General features: G+C 42.1%; 1 protein-coding gene across 3 annotated transcripts in view; it reads left to right on the forward strand.

The window, feature by feature from the left end:
* LOC137244168 (sodium-dependent nutrient amino acid transporter 1-like) overlaps nucleotides 1–14919 on the forward strand; it is a 139424-nt gene that overhangs the window by 111715 nt on the left and 12790 nt on the right. The window lies entirely within an intron of this gene.

Below are 14919 nucleotides of genomic sequence, written 5' to 3' on the forward strand. Positions count from 1 at the left end.
TCCATCTTGGATGTAATCTGTGTCGACATTTCTGACATACGCGTTTCTTGTGCTTCAATCTTCGATGCAATCTGTGTCGACATTTCTGATATACGCGTTTCTTGTGCTTCAATCTTCGTTGTAATCCGTGTCGACATTTCTGACATACGCGTTTCTTGTGCTTCAATCTTCGATGTTATTCGTGACTCTGGGATTCCATCTGTGATGACATATACGTTTTCTGTTCTTCCATTTGAGATAATACTGTCGATGTTTGAGCAGATATTGCAGCCAAAATCATGTTCAAGTCTGTGCTCGTAACCGTCTGCGATGTTTCGTTTTTCTCTTCAATTTTTGTTGTTGTCTCGTCGCCATCAGGATAAAAGACATACTCGTCCACATCAATTCCTTCTGCTTCCATTGCCGCTCGTAGTCGTGCCTGAAGTTCGAGTTTAATGCCGGTTGTATTCAATCCACGGTTCTCCAACTCCTTCAGTTGCTTGATCTTCAATTCACTGAACTTTGCCATGTCCTTGTTGTCCTCTGGAATTTGTTCAACAATTTCTCTTCTGACACCAATTGTAACGAATTTACTGCAATTCCCCTTATTTGCAATTTTCTGCCAACGTTCGTATCGCTAAACTGTCGAATAAATAACTCCAATATTGAATAATGGAAAAATGGCCTTTATTAAAGTACTTCACAATAACACTTATACTTTGCAACGAATAGCTTGCTTAATAACCAAACTGATTGATAGCTCAAATGAAAACTGATTATTCATGCCTCAGCCTGTGCCACTTTTATACTCTTCGGTTTCCTCGTTCACCCATTTCTGTTGTTGTTGTTGTTGTAGCAATGCTCGCCCCACCTAATAGCCGCGACCGATCACAAATTGTCATCAATATCCTCTAACGGGAGTCCAAGGAAACTTGCCGTTTCAACAGGGGTGGACCATAAGGAAAGGGGTGTTAGAGGCGTTGGTTCCACATTACAATTAAAGAGATGGTTGGTGTCATGTGGGGACACATTGCAAGCAGGGCATACATTTTGTATGTCGGGGTTGATTCTGGATAGGTAAGAGTTTAACCTGTTACAGTATCCAGAACGAAGTTGAGCAAGAGTGACACGCGTTTCTCTGGGGAGTATGCGTTCCTCTGCTGCGAGTTCTGGATATTTTTCTTCAAGTACTGAATTCACCGGGCAATTCCCGACATAAAGGTCCGACGCCTGTCTATGGAGTTCACCAAGGACCTGCTTGTGTTTTACCGCTTCATACGGCTGGGTTCTCAGGTGCCGTATTTCCTCAAAATGCTTACGGAGATGACTCCTTAGGCCCCTAGGCGGTGCTGGTTCGTCAATCAGATGTCTGTTGGGATGCCCAGGTTTCTGGGTATTCAACAGAAACTGTTTGGTCAGCATCTCATTTCTCTCCCTGATGGGGAGTATTCTCGCCTCATTATGCAGATGGTGTTCTGGGGACATAAGAAGACAGCCCGTGGCGATTCTGAGAGCAGTATTTTGGCAGGCCTGTAGTTTCTTCCAGTGGGTGGTTTTTAGGCTTGGCGACCATATGGGTGACGCGTAGCACGTAATCGGCTGGCTAATTGCTTTGTATGTGGTCAAGAGCGTTTCTTTATCTTTTCCCCAGGTACTGCCAGCAAGGGATTTGAGGATTTTATTACGGCTCTGAATTCTTGGAACAATTGCGGTTGCGTGCGCACCAAAATGTAGATCCTGATCAAACGTCACACCCAAGATTGTGGGGTGTAGGACAGTCGGTAGCGTAGTGCCATCGACGTGGATGTTCAATATGGTCGACATTTGGGGCGTCCATGTTGTAAATAAGGTCGCGGAAGATTTAGTCGGTGACAATGTCAGGTTTCGCGAGGTGAAAAAACTGGAGAGATCAGGGAGATAGCCACTTATTTTATTGCATAGCTCATCGATCTTTGGGCCTGGGCCTGTGGCCATTATTGTGCAGTCATCGGCGTAGGAAACGATTGTGACTCCTTCCGGTGGTGAAGGTAGCTTAGATATGTAGAAATTAAACAAAAGCGGGGATAGGACACCACCCTGTGGCACCCCTTGTTTAATTCTCCTTTGTTTTGATGTTTCGTTTCTGAATTGCACCGATGCCTGCCGACCACCCAGATAATTTGCGGTCCACCTTTTAAGACATGGGGGAAGGGTGGACCCTTCCAGGTCTTGCAGTAACGAGCCATGGTTGACCGTATCAAAAGCTTTTGATAGGTCTAACGCTACGAGTACTGTTCTATGGTGGGGATATTGATTCAAACCGCAATTTATCTGGGTGCTAATGACATTTAGCGCGGAGGTAGTGCTATGGAGTTTTCTGAAGCCATGCTGATGAGGGGCTAGCTGCAAATGTGCTTGGAAATAAGGGAGCAAAATGGCTTCAAGCGTCTTTGCCACTGGCGATAGGAGAGATATCGGACGATATGACTCACCTACGTTAGCTGGTTTCCCAGGCTTTAGTAGCGGGACCACCTTGGCCATTTTCCATTTCTCGGGTATGACAAAGGTGGAAAGAGACAGGTTGAAGACATGTGCCAAATATTTGAAACCCTCTTTCCCTAGGTTTTTAAGCATCGGCATGGCTATGCCGTCTGGGCCCACTGCTTTGGATGGTTTAGCGCGACCAATGGCGTCCTCAACCTCTCTAGCGTTGATGGTAATTGGTGACGCGCTGAGTTTGTGTTTATGTGCGTGTCTATTGGCTCTCCGTCTATCTTTGTCGACCGTAGGATGCATTATATATTGTCGGCAGAAAGCGCTCGCGCATTTTTTCGCATCCGACAGCACCTTATCGCCAAAGGCGATGGAAACTTTGTCTTTGTGCTTAGTCGGATTCGATAGGGACTTTACGGTGGACCAAAGTTTACCTACACCGGTAGAGAGGTTAATTCACCCATTTCTCGTAAGGTCTAGTAATTTCGTGAACCTGATGGTTGTTTATGAGCTATATACACGTATATTTGCAATTTGTATCCATATGCGTGTGTATATGTGAGCGGCTGATGATTGCGCTTGTGAGTATCTCTCTCTGTTGCCCCGCATGTATGTGTGCAGACATAATGATTAATTTGTTTACGTATATACAAGTGTAGCAGCTTGCTTCATTGTGTTGTGGCTTTATTTACTTAGTATCAGATTAGTGATGGGAGTATCACTTAGTGTCACTGATATTCGTCACAGTATGAACGCTTTTTTTCATGGACGCTTCGCATCATCATCCGCATGTTAACAATGTATGTGTATTATGGACGTTTTTGAATGCAACAACAAATAATGTATGAAATAAGGCTCATATCGGACGAGCATCGCAAGAAGGGAAATACGTTCATTCCGGACCCCAAAATGAGCTCATAAAGAGCGTATACGCTTCAATTTAGGATACCATTCTGACACTTTTAAGACTCCGAATGTTTGCTGGGAAAGACATACATAATATCGTTGAGCTTAGATATTAAAATTTTAACATAGTCACTACAAATTTTTATTAGGAACAAAAGTATAAAGTTCGGGGCCTCTGCGTTATCGGGAAGTTCTTTGAAATTCGAAAGCAAGCTTGAAAGATTTTTTAAATTTTCACGATCCTTGGACTACCTACCAAAAAATGTTTTCCCTTATGTTGCATTGTCCTCGGGTTCTGAATTACGTTTTTTGTTTTAAGAATTTAGCTCTATGGGAAGTTACTCAAAAGCGGTGGAAAGATTCCACATTTTGTAAGTGGACTTTCTAACTATCTCTAAATATCCCGATCCATGTCCCTTCTAGAAAACTCTTTTATCCTAAATACTACAACCTATTAGAGCCAAAATCTTTCAGATCCCTGAGTTATAGGAAAAATGTTAAATGGATTGCAAGATTTTCGAATTTTGCATTGAAATTGGCGGAAAAACATCAAACGAAACTAATATAAAGGGAAAACAAGTTTTTTTTGATTACCTTTGATTGTTTGATTTTTTTTTGGATTTTGTACAACTTATTTTTTTATTAAATGTTGTTTTATTATTATTTTGATGCATTGGGATAAGTTCTACGTACAAGTACATATGGGTATGCTATAATATATCGTGAGTGCTAATCTAGGCTTATCTGGCTGCCGCCGTGGTGTGGTGGTAGCGGGTTCAAGCCTCGGGCAAAGTAGCATCGAAAATTTAGAAAAGTTTTTTTCAAAAGAAAAAGTTTTTCAAGCGGGGTAGCCTCTCGGCACTGATATGGCATACACTCCGCGTCTATTTCTACCATGAAAAGCTTCTCAGTAGAAATGCATCTGCCTTGTGGATGTCGTTCGGAGTCGGCGTAAAAAATGTAGGTCCCGTACCGTCAGTTTAAAAAAAATATTAAAAAGGAGCACCGCAAATGGGAAAAGAAGCTACATATGTACATAGGTATGTATGTATCTACTAGAGGTTTACGCCGATCACTTTATCGGCGGCGTGGGCGGCGCGCCGGCGTACGCCGGTGTTCTTACTTTAAAAAGCTTGATTTTTCTATTTAAAAAAATAATATTTAGGAAAGGTTTTGTTTATATGTATTTTTAGGAAATCAGCGTTTTGGCCATCTCGGAAAGATCCGGGATTTTTGCCTCAAAATGCCACTTACGGTTGCTATTAATGGTCTATTAATACTCATGGCAGGGCGTATCCAGTTTTTTCGAGCTACAATTTTCAATGTGCGAACAGTAGCAATCCCGACCACCAGTCACTACCACGGCCCCTGACCGTCACACCATATGCCAGCACAGAAGCTATAGGACTGCGACTTCGAACTCATATGTACCTTCGTCGACGTCACTTTCCTAGAAGCTCTAGGTGTAGCTCTTAAGACGTTCTAATGGATGCCGCCCTCGAAATCATAAACAGTCTAAGTGGATGTCATTTCGTAACTCATGGATTAAAATCTTATAATCCTCGGCGCATCTACATAATTAAAATTTTACAAGGGCCCTGGATAAAATTTTTAAAATGTAGACCAAAGTTTGCAGGCGTTTGTGTTCACAGCATTGATTTCAATAGTCTTCGTTAAATTAAAACGATATTTTAGAATGAAAAGCGACCGATTTTTAGTTGAAACAAGTAAGGAAGGCTAATTTCGGGTGTAACCGAACATTACATACTCAGCTGCCAAATTACAGCTTTCAAAACTTTTAAATTACCTTATTTTAAAAGTGGGCGGTGCCACGACCATTGTCCACAATTTTACTAATTTTCTATTCTGCGTCATAAGGTCAACCCACCTACCAAGTTTCATCGCTTTATCTGTCTTTGGTAATGAATTATCGCACTTTTTCGGTTTTTCGAAATTTTCGATATCGATAAAGTGGGCGGGGTTATAATCCGATTTAGTTCATAGCGATCTGAGATGATTGCCCAGGAACTTACATACCAAATTTCATTAAATACCTCAAAATTGACTCAAGTTATCGTGTTTACGAACAGACGGACGGTCGGACATGGCTAAATGAATATCTTTTTTCGCCCAGATCATTTTGAGTCTATATCTATCTCGATTAGTTTATGCCGTTACGGGGTACCGTTATGCGAACAAAATTAATATAATCTGTGAGCTCTGCTTAGCTGAGTATAACATGTTAACTACTGTTTTCCGCGTAGCTTCAGTTTTCAGACTAGTTCGACTGTCCACTACGTTAGGGTAGTAGCACACACGGTCCTTAGTTCGACTGTCTTGGAAACGCTTTTGCTTCACGACTTTGAGTGTTCTTGCGAAGGACAAAGCCTCACCTGGTAAATATGTATATGTGCCTACGTATTCACATTTGTAAAAGGAGCCGTAACGTGTAGGTGATATTTAAACTTGTTTGATAGGCTATAATCAATTTGATTCGCTCCAAGGGACTAGTTTTGGATAGGGCCGCCAACTTTAGGAAATGTCAAACCGGGGGACTTGGGTTATGAAGGGTAAAGTGTGAAAATCAAAATTAACATCTCAAACGCTATTTAATAGTTTCTCAAATAAACAACAGATGTTTGAATGTAGCCCAAGTGATTTTTCAAACGCTTCTCATACGTACATATATCCTCAACTAAAGTATGAGGTAAGAATCATTTCAAAGGAGTGTTTATGCCCCTAGAACCTACTAAAGGATTTGCATCACTCATTTCGCTTATTCTTTCAATGTAATTTTTTTTAATCGGCATCTCTTTTGGGTAATTAGCTTTTTTTTAACAACTTAAGGACAATTTGAAAAATGTGCGCCTTGGGTCATATTATTTGGATTCATTGTTTATTATTAATTTTTAGAAACAATATTCAAAGTGAGCATATACATTTATTATAAAACTTTTCTTTTAGTGTTTTGTTTTAATAACTTGGTGAATTGGGTGTTGCAAAGTCCGTGTTAAGCTGACATCGAAAGCGCCTGTTTTCTTAAATAACTTCTGAACAGATAGAAAGAGTTAATTTTCGCAATTAGTTTCTTATAACTGGCAGTGATGCGCATCCGTTGATACCACTTTCGACCATATCCGACCAATTTTCCACATGAACAATAAACGGCCTAAACAGTCTTAAATGAGTAGGAAATATACGCTTCCCAAGGCAGTCGGTTCTATGTACCGGAGCGACTCGGGATTTTTCCCGACCGAGGACTGTCATTTCAGTATGACCCCATCTAATTTGTTTCGTCCCTCCCACAAATTGTCATCCTCCCAGCAGCTCCTTGCAGCAGGACTGCTCCATATTCTCTTACTCCGGGAAGGCATCGAATCCAATCCGGGTCCGCCTCCTGATCCCGGTCCTGAGAAATGGTTTTGCTGCATCTGCCGGAAAAGAATCTTTTTAGGACGGTCATACTCTGTTCAGTGTGTCTCGTGCACGGGATGGTTGCATCGGACAGGTTGTTCTGGGCTTGATCCCAAAACCCGACGTCCACGTAACTTTTATAAATCTTTTGTGGCTCCTTGCTGTTCACGCCCAAGGGCGTCCAGTAGTCAACGTCTAAGCGCCCCCCCCCCCCCCACTACCTTCCAGCAGCCCCACTGCTCAGCAAGCCACAACAAGTACCCGCTGCTGCTCGCGCCCCACGGCGCAACAACTCAAACAGCTGCTACCACTCATAACTACAATCTTCGTAGTAGAGTCGGAAGCAATGCTGAGCAACAGCCCCTGCCCCCGTCTTCTCTCCCCTCTTTTCCGGCAGCAATCGTGTAGGTCAGGGAAACAGACTCTTAGTCCCTACCTCCGTTTGCACCGTTTGCCAGCACAGAATATATATGTTTGCGACATCCGCCCAATGCAGCTCCTGCCTTGGGTGGTGCCACTTCCCTAGATGTTCTGGTCTCCGCGACGGCAACCCCCCGACGGGTTTCATCGCGCCATGTTGCCAGGTCGCAAACCCAAATCATCCGGGTACCCCAATGCTTGCCCAAGGACGCCCAGTCCTAGGGCCACAACAGCAATTGCGTCCTGGCCTTCCCCAACCCAGGCGTAGTCACCCGTCACTTACCCCCAGAGTGGTGACGTCTCCCCTTATGCACTTCGGAATTCTGCAGTTAAACTGTAATGGACTAACTAGGAAGATTACGGAGATAGTCGATTTCATGAAGCGGAACAACTTACAGCAAGATCTGCATTGCAGACCTGCTCTGGGTATAACGTCCACAGGAAAGACCGCGAGAGCGGAAATGGAGGCGGTCTCGCGTTTATCATACACCACTCTGTGCAATATTGTATATTTGATCCTGGCATCGACCGCAGGGACAATGTCTTAGAACGTCAATGCCTATCTGTCCGGTCAGGCGATGCAAACCTAGAAATCATCAACATCTACATCCCTCCTGCCACCTGTTGCCCCAGTGAATACCGCCCCAATATCAGGGCCTTACTCACTGGCAACAATCGCATTATCTTAGGCGATTTCAATGCCCATCATGATCTATGGCATTCAAACTTGCGGGCGGACAGTAGGGGTGAGATGTTGGCGGATCAAATAGAAGAAACAACGTTCTGCACAATAAACGGAGACGCCCCCACACGTATGGTAGGAAGCTGTCACAGCTCGCCAGATATCTCAATCGTGAGCGCAGAACTCGTAAACTGCGTCAACTGGCAGCCGATGGTAACATTGGCATCCAACCACCTGCCCATACTTATTTCGCTTGAGCGTAACGCCGACTTCATCGTCACTGAAAAACGCACTATCATAAACTTCAAAAAAGGAAAGTGGGAAGAATATAAATCCTTTACAGACAGCCGCCTAGCTGCCCTCCCTATCCCGACTGATGCCCGCCAAGGGGAGCGTGCCTTCCGTAAGGTCATTAAATCCGCCTCGGCACATTTCATTCCCGCCGGGAGAATTCCCGAAATCCGGCCCCACTTCCCGGCGGAGGCCGCAAACTTAGCGAGAGAACGTGACCTTATAAGACAGCTTGACCCAGGCGACCCCCCAACGCATCAGATTGCTTGTAGATGAACACAAGCGGGCGAAATGGGAGGAGCACCTGAGAGGTTGTAACCTCTCTACCGGTGTGGGTAAACTTTGGTCCACCGTAAAGTCCCTATCGAATCCGACTAAGCACAAAGACAAAGTTTCCATCGCCTTTGGCGACAAAGAGCTGTCGGACGCGAAAAAATGCGCGAGCGCTTTCTGCCGACAATATATAATGCATCCTACGGTCGACAAAGATAGACGGAGAGCCAATAGACGCATACATAAACACAAATTCAGCGCGTCACCAATCACCATCACCGCTAAAGAGGTTGAGGACGCCATTGGTCGTGCTAAACCATCCAAAGCAGTGGGCCCAGACGGCATAGCCATGCCGATGCTTAAAAACCTAGGGAAAGAGGGGTTCAAATATTTAGCGCATGTCTTCAATCTGTCTCTTTCCACCTTTGTCATACCTGAGAAATGGAAAATGGCCAAGGTGGTCCCGCTACTAAAGCCTTGGAAACCAGCTAACATAGGTGAGTCATATCGTCCGATATCTCTCCTATCGCCAGTGGCAAAGACGCTTGAAACCATTTTGCTCCCTTATTTCTAAGCAAATTTGCAGCTAGCCCCTCATCAGTATGGCTTCAGAAAACTCCATAGCACTACCACCGCGCTAAATGCCATTAGCACCCAGATAAATTGCGGTTTAAATCAATAACCCCACCATAGAACAGTACTCGTAGCGCTAGACCTATCAAAAGCTTTTGATACGGTCACCCATGGCTCGTTACTGCAGGACCTGGAAGGGTCCACCCTTCCCCCATGTCTTAAAAGGTGGACCGCAAATTATCTGGGTGGTCGGCAGGCATCGGTGCAATTTAGAAACGAAACATCAAAACCAAGGAGAATTAAACAGGGGGTGCCACAGGGTGGTGTCTTATCCCCACTTTTGTTTAATTTCTACATATCTAAGCTACCTTCACCACCGGAAGGAGTCACAATCGTTTCCTACGCCGATGACTGCACAATAATGGCCACAGGCCCAGGCCCAAAGATCGATGCGCTATGCAATAAAATAAACGGCTACCTCCCTGATCTCTCCAGTTTTTTCGCCTCGCGAAACCTGGCATTATCACCGACTAAATCTTCCGCGACCTTATTTACAACATGGACGCCCCAAATGTCGACCATTTTGAACATCCACGTCGATGGCACTACGCTACCGACTGTCCGACACCCCAAAATCTTGGGTGTGACGTTTGATCAGGATCTACATTTTGGTGAGCACGCAGCCGCAATTGTTCCGAGAATTCAGAGCCGTAACAAAATCCTCAAATCCCTCGCTGGCAGTACTTGGGCAAAAGATAAAGAAACGGTCATGACTACATACAAAGCAATTAGCCAGCCGATTACGTGCTACGCGTCACCCATATGGTCGCCAAGCCTAAAAATCACCCACTGGAAGAAACTACAGTCCTGCCAAAATACTGCTCTCAGAATCGCCACGGGCTGTCTTCTTATGTCCCCAGAACACCATCTGCATAATGAGGCGAGAATACTCCCCATCAGGGAGAGAAATGAGATGCTGACCAAACAGTTCCTGTTGAATACCCAGAAACCTGGGCATCCCAACAGACATCTGATTGATGAACCAGCACCGCCTAGGGGCTTAAGGAGTCATCTCCGTAAGCATTTTGAGGAAATACGGCACCTGAGAACCCAGCCGTATGAAGTGAAAAAACACAAGCAGGTCCTTGGTGAACTCCATAAACAGGCGTCGGACCTTTATGCCGGGAATTGCCCGGTGAATCCAGTACTTAACGAAAATTATCCAAGACTTGCGGAAGAGGAACGCATACTCCCCAGGGAAACGCGTGTCACTCTTGCTCAACTTCGTTCTGGATACTGTAACAGGTTAAACTCTTACCTATCCAGAATCAACCCCGACATACAAAATGTATGCCCCGCTTGCAATGTGTCCCCACATGACACCAACCATCTCTTCAATTGTAATGTGGAACCAACGCCTCTAACTCCCCTTTCCTTATGGTCCACCCCTGTTGAAACGGCAAGTTTCCTTGGACTCCCGTTAGAGGATATTGATGACAATTTGTGATCGGTCGCGGCTATTAGGTCGGGCGAGCATTGCTACAACAACAACAACAACAACAACAGTAGGAAATATAGTAATGCACCGGACGCCACCGCCGCCGCCGCCCCGCCGATATTTGTGACATTCGGCGGCGGCGTGCCAAAAACGGTCAAACTCGGCCGCGTATATCTCTAGTACCTACCAACAAATAACAGTGTGTAAAAATAAATTGAATATACTTTTTGCCAGAGATGTCTCAAGTCGTAGGTCTACATAGTCGAGTATAGAAGAACTACGTAATCAGAATTTCCAAAAGACCTTCGAGATCTCGAGTAAGAGGTCAAAAAAATAACTTTTCTATTGGTGAAGACATTTTTCCCCGTAAAAGGCGGACAAATTTTTAATTTCTTTTTAGCATTTTTCATGTTTCAACTATATGGTTGGCTCATCTCTACAGCAACAATTTGTTCAGATTGTCAAAATCTGCGTGTTGCTGTTAGGCGAATTGAATGGAGAGTGTAAGATCTACGGGTCTATCTCTTAATATTTTATTAAATCTCAAACACGTCTTGTCTCTTCCAATATTACACAGCCAACTGATTTATTTAATTTTCATATTTCTGACACATATTTCTGAGAGTGCTATATAAATATAATATTAATAAATACTACAGAGAGAAATAATGCAACTTCGCAATTCGGTGTGTTGTGGCAAAATAATGCGCTAAATTAGATGCATTTATTAAATAAATAACTTAAAGTGGTGTGAAAATTGTCAATGTGTTGGTTACATTTTGAGTTTGCCATCTCCTTTCGACAACCCCTATGCCAATAATGAAATGAAAAAAATAAAATCAACTGATGAAATGAGCCAACCATTTAATTGAGCCATAGCAACGTCAGAAAAATTTCACAAAATACATCAAAATTGAAATTATTAAATCCGGCTAAGATATTTCACTTTGACCACGTTTAACCCCCAAATATTTGCACTTCAACGATCGATTTCAGAAGCTTATAAGATTCAAAAGAAATAAGCTGATTTTTCATTGCATCCTCATATAAAATCGTTAAAAACAAAGCTTATAATTGAAAGGATCTTTGAGATTCGTACCTCATTGAAAACGGAATTGAGTGTGAAATATTCTTAAATAATATGTGGTTAAAATATCGGTAATGAAAAGCCTATGAGTACGATGGGCATACTAACTGGACACTGCATTCTGGTGTCACATTCTTATAAGTTAGGCCTCGTCAGTAACAACACGTGTAGAAAGTGCGAGCTACAGGAAGAAAAGGTTGAGCACAGGGCCGAATTAACAAGTAGGCAGAATAGGCAGTTGCCTGGGGCCCCGATTTTAGGGAGCCCCCGAAAAATTAAAATCATTTCTAAAATTTTCTTACAAACATAAAATTCTAGAGAGTGAAAGATCAGAAGTGAAAATAAATGTTACTCAAATAAATAAAACTCAATTGACCACATTCAAAAGGCGACGACCGACAAACTAGAGAAGGTTCCTAAAAAAGACATTTCCGACTCATTTGACAAATTATATGAGCGTGCAAAGAAGTGTATCGAAGTGAAAGGAGAGTATATTGAATAATAAAAAAGGTTTATAACTTTTCTTCAGTTGGAAGGGCATACTGGTGAAAGTCGAGCGAAGCAAAGTTTAAAGTTTCTTACTGAAGACTGTGGTTTAGATATTCAAAATTGTAGAGGACAGTAATATGTGCGGGAAGTATAAAGGTGTGCAAGCAAGAATATTGAGTTTGAATGAGAATGCGATCTATGTTCCCTGTTCCGCGCATTCCCTTAATTTGGTTGGAGAGCAATTATATAATTTTTTCCGCTTCCACCTATCGTTGGCGCGTATTAAAAAATAAAATAAACAATGAGAAAACTTTGAAGACATTCACCCTTATTGTCATTGGCGTCGTCGACATCGTCGTCGTATTTCAGTCGACGTCATATCGTATCGACGTCGTCGTCACTTCAACACCAAATCGGTATTGGCTAAACTTGTTGAGACGACGACGACAATTTATCGATAAAACGAAAGGAAAATATACCATCTCTGTCATTTCTGGATCAGCTGCTCGATTTTTTTTACTATTTCTGTATATTTTTTCGCGATTTGAGATTTGTTTAAATATTTCATTTCAAGATTTTACAAAAATGTTTTATTATGAGCTCTAGTGACGAAAATAATCACCCTTATTGTCACTGTCGTCGTCGACATCGTCGTCATATTTCAGTCGACGTCACATCGTATCGACGTCGTCGTCACTTCGACACCAAATCGGTATTGGCTAAGCTTGTTGAGACGACGACGACAATTTATCGATAAAACGAAAGGAAAATATACCATCTCTGTCAATTCTGGATCAGCTGTTCGATTTTTTTTTGTTTACTATTTCTGTATATTTTTTTGCGATTTGAGATTTGTTTAAATATTTCTTTTCAAGATTTTACAAAAATGTTTTATTATGAGCTCTAATGACGAAAATAATAAAGAGGAGCTTAGACTCAGTAGAAAAAAATCAGAAATAACTTCGATTTTTTCTAGCCAAGCTACAAGAACCTCGAATTATTGCGCACTCGTTATTTTCACTTTGAATATCTAAAAAAAACAATGCATATTACATATATGTATATTTAATTAATTAAAAAAGAAATGCTTTACTTACAAATTTTCCTTCTGTCGTCAGTAAAAACAACGTCGACACAAATGGCGTCGTGTGAGGGCGATGACGACAGCAAATTTGCTTAGCCAATACCAAACATGTGTCGATAGTCGTCAATAGTTATCGAAAACGACGACGGCAATACCGAATTTAACACGTCGTCGTGAGTCGTCGTCGTTCAGTGACGACGACGCCAATGACAATAAGGGTTATTGTCAACTACACGCTGGGAATCACATTCGAATGCGACGAATGCAGTTTACGATTCATTTGATATCATATTAGAGGCTCTAGAAATTATTGCTGATGATGAATCACAAAATACTGATACTCGTTATGAGGCGACGTGTATGGGGAATAAAATGCGAAAATTCGAATTTGGTTTCATGTTGATTTTATGGAACTATATTTTGACTGATATGCGTTCAATGAGTAAGTCATTGCAAAGTGAAAAGGCAGATTTGCAAACGTGTGGTTTTTTGTACGGATCGTTAGAGGAGAGTTTAGTTTCATTCGGTAGAAAGTTCAATGATTTCGACGAAAGAATAAAATAAAATAATAAAAATAATTATTACCTGGTGTAGGTTATACAGAAATCGTAAAACGTACTCGTCGTAGAAAAAACCAACCTAATGACGGAAATGCTCCAGAAGTCCAGAAGTAGAATTTTTGCCTCGCGATGATTTTTGGACAAAAGGTTTCCTCGAAATCATCGACAATCTTCACAGTGAAATCAAACGACGTGCAAAGTGTATATGGAAGTTTCAGAGAGATTTGTATTTCTCATCAACTTTTCTCTAAGTGATGGAGACCTCCATGAAGATATAAATAACTTAATTCGTTTTTATTCTAGAAATTTGGATGAATTTTTCATTGAAATGAAAGAATTCCAAAGTTACGTGAACTCCAGATACACTGATGCACAAAAAACTCATAGTCATTTGTATAAGATTCTAATGGAAGATCAATTAACCGATGTATTTCCTAACACAGAAATAGCTCTTCGGATTTTTTTTAACATTAATGATCACAAATTGTTCTGCCGTACGATCCTTCTGACTGGGGTTCTTCCGTTTAGTTGTCAAACAAATTCTGGTAATACTGTGTCCATGTCAATCTATGTCTTTATTTGGCGGCCAGTTCACCCTAACCGAATCAGTGAAAAACGCAGTTTTAAGCTAACGATATATAATTATATACACCTGCAAACCAAATAGTTGAAGTATTTTTTTAGTTTCAAGGATCTATTTTCTGTATATATCACATTGTTTCGCTTTCATGTCTATACAAGAAATTAACAGTTGTCCACGGTTTGAAGCATCAATGATAAAGAAACTGGTTTCTTGGAATAATCAGGAACACATACCTATGGAAAGCTGCTTTTGACCCCTAGGTTAGGTAAGGTTGAACTGGCCGGTCCATGAGATTTAATGACTCCGTAGTGTTACTAGAAGTACCAAACTGAAAAACACTATCAAAAACCGTTACCTGTAATAATATAAACAACTTCGTCCTCTTAGCAAATACTAGAAGCTTGCTAGGACCTATGCCACTTGCTACTTCTAAATCTGACAGCTGTATCACTTCTAATAGCTGGAGTCTTAGACTGACAAGCGCAGGGCACAAGCACAAGCAGTGCTCGATCGTTTCCTCCTCCACTGGATAGCATTTCACCCACCACATCCTTAATCGCAGCAACTTCCGCTTGAAGACGCTGCAGTGATAAGCCAACTTTAACTTA

This window comes from Eurosta solidaginis, chromosome 3 (genome assembly GCF_040869045.1).
Source record: "Eurosta solidaginis isolate ZX-2024a chromosome 3, ASM4086904v1, whole genome shotgun sequence".
Lineage (NCBI taxonomy): Eukaryota > Metazoa > Arthropoda > Insecta > Diptera > Tephritidae > Eurosta > Eurosta solidaginis.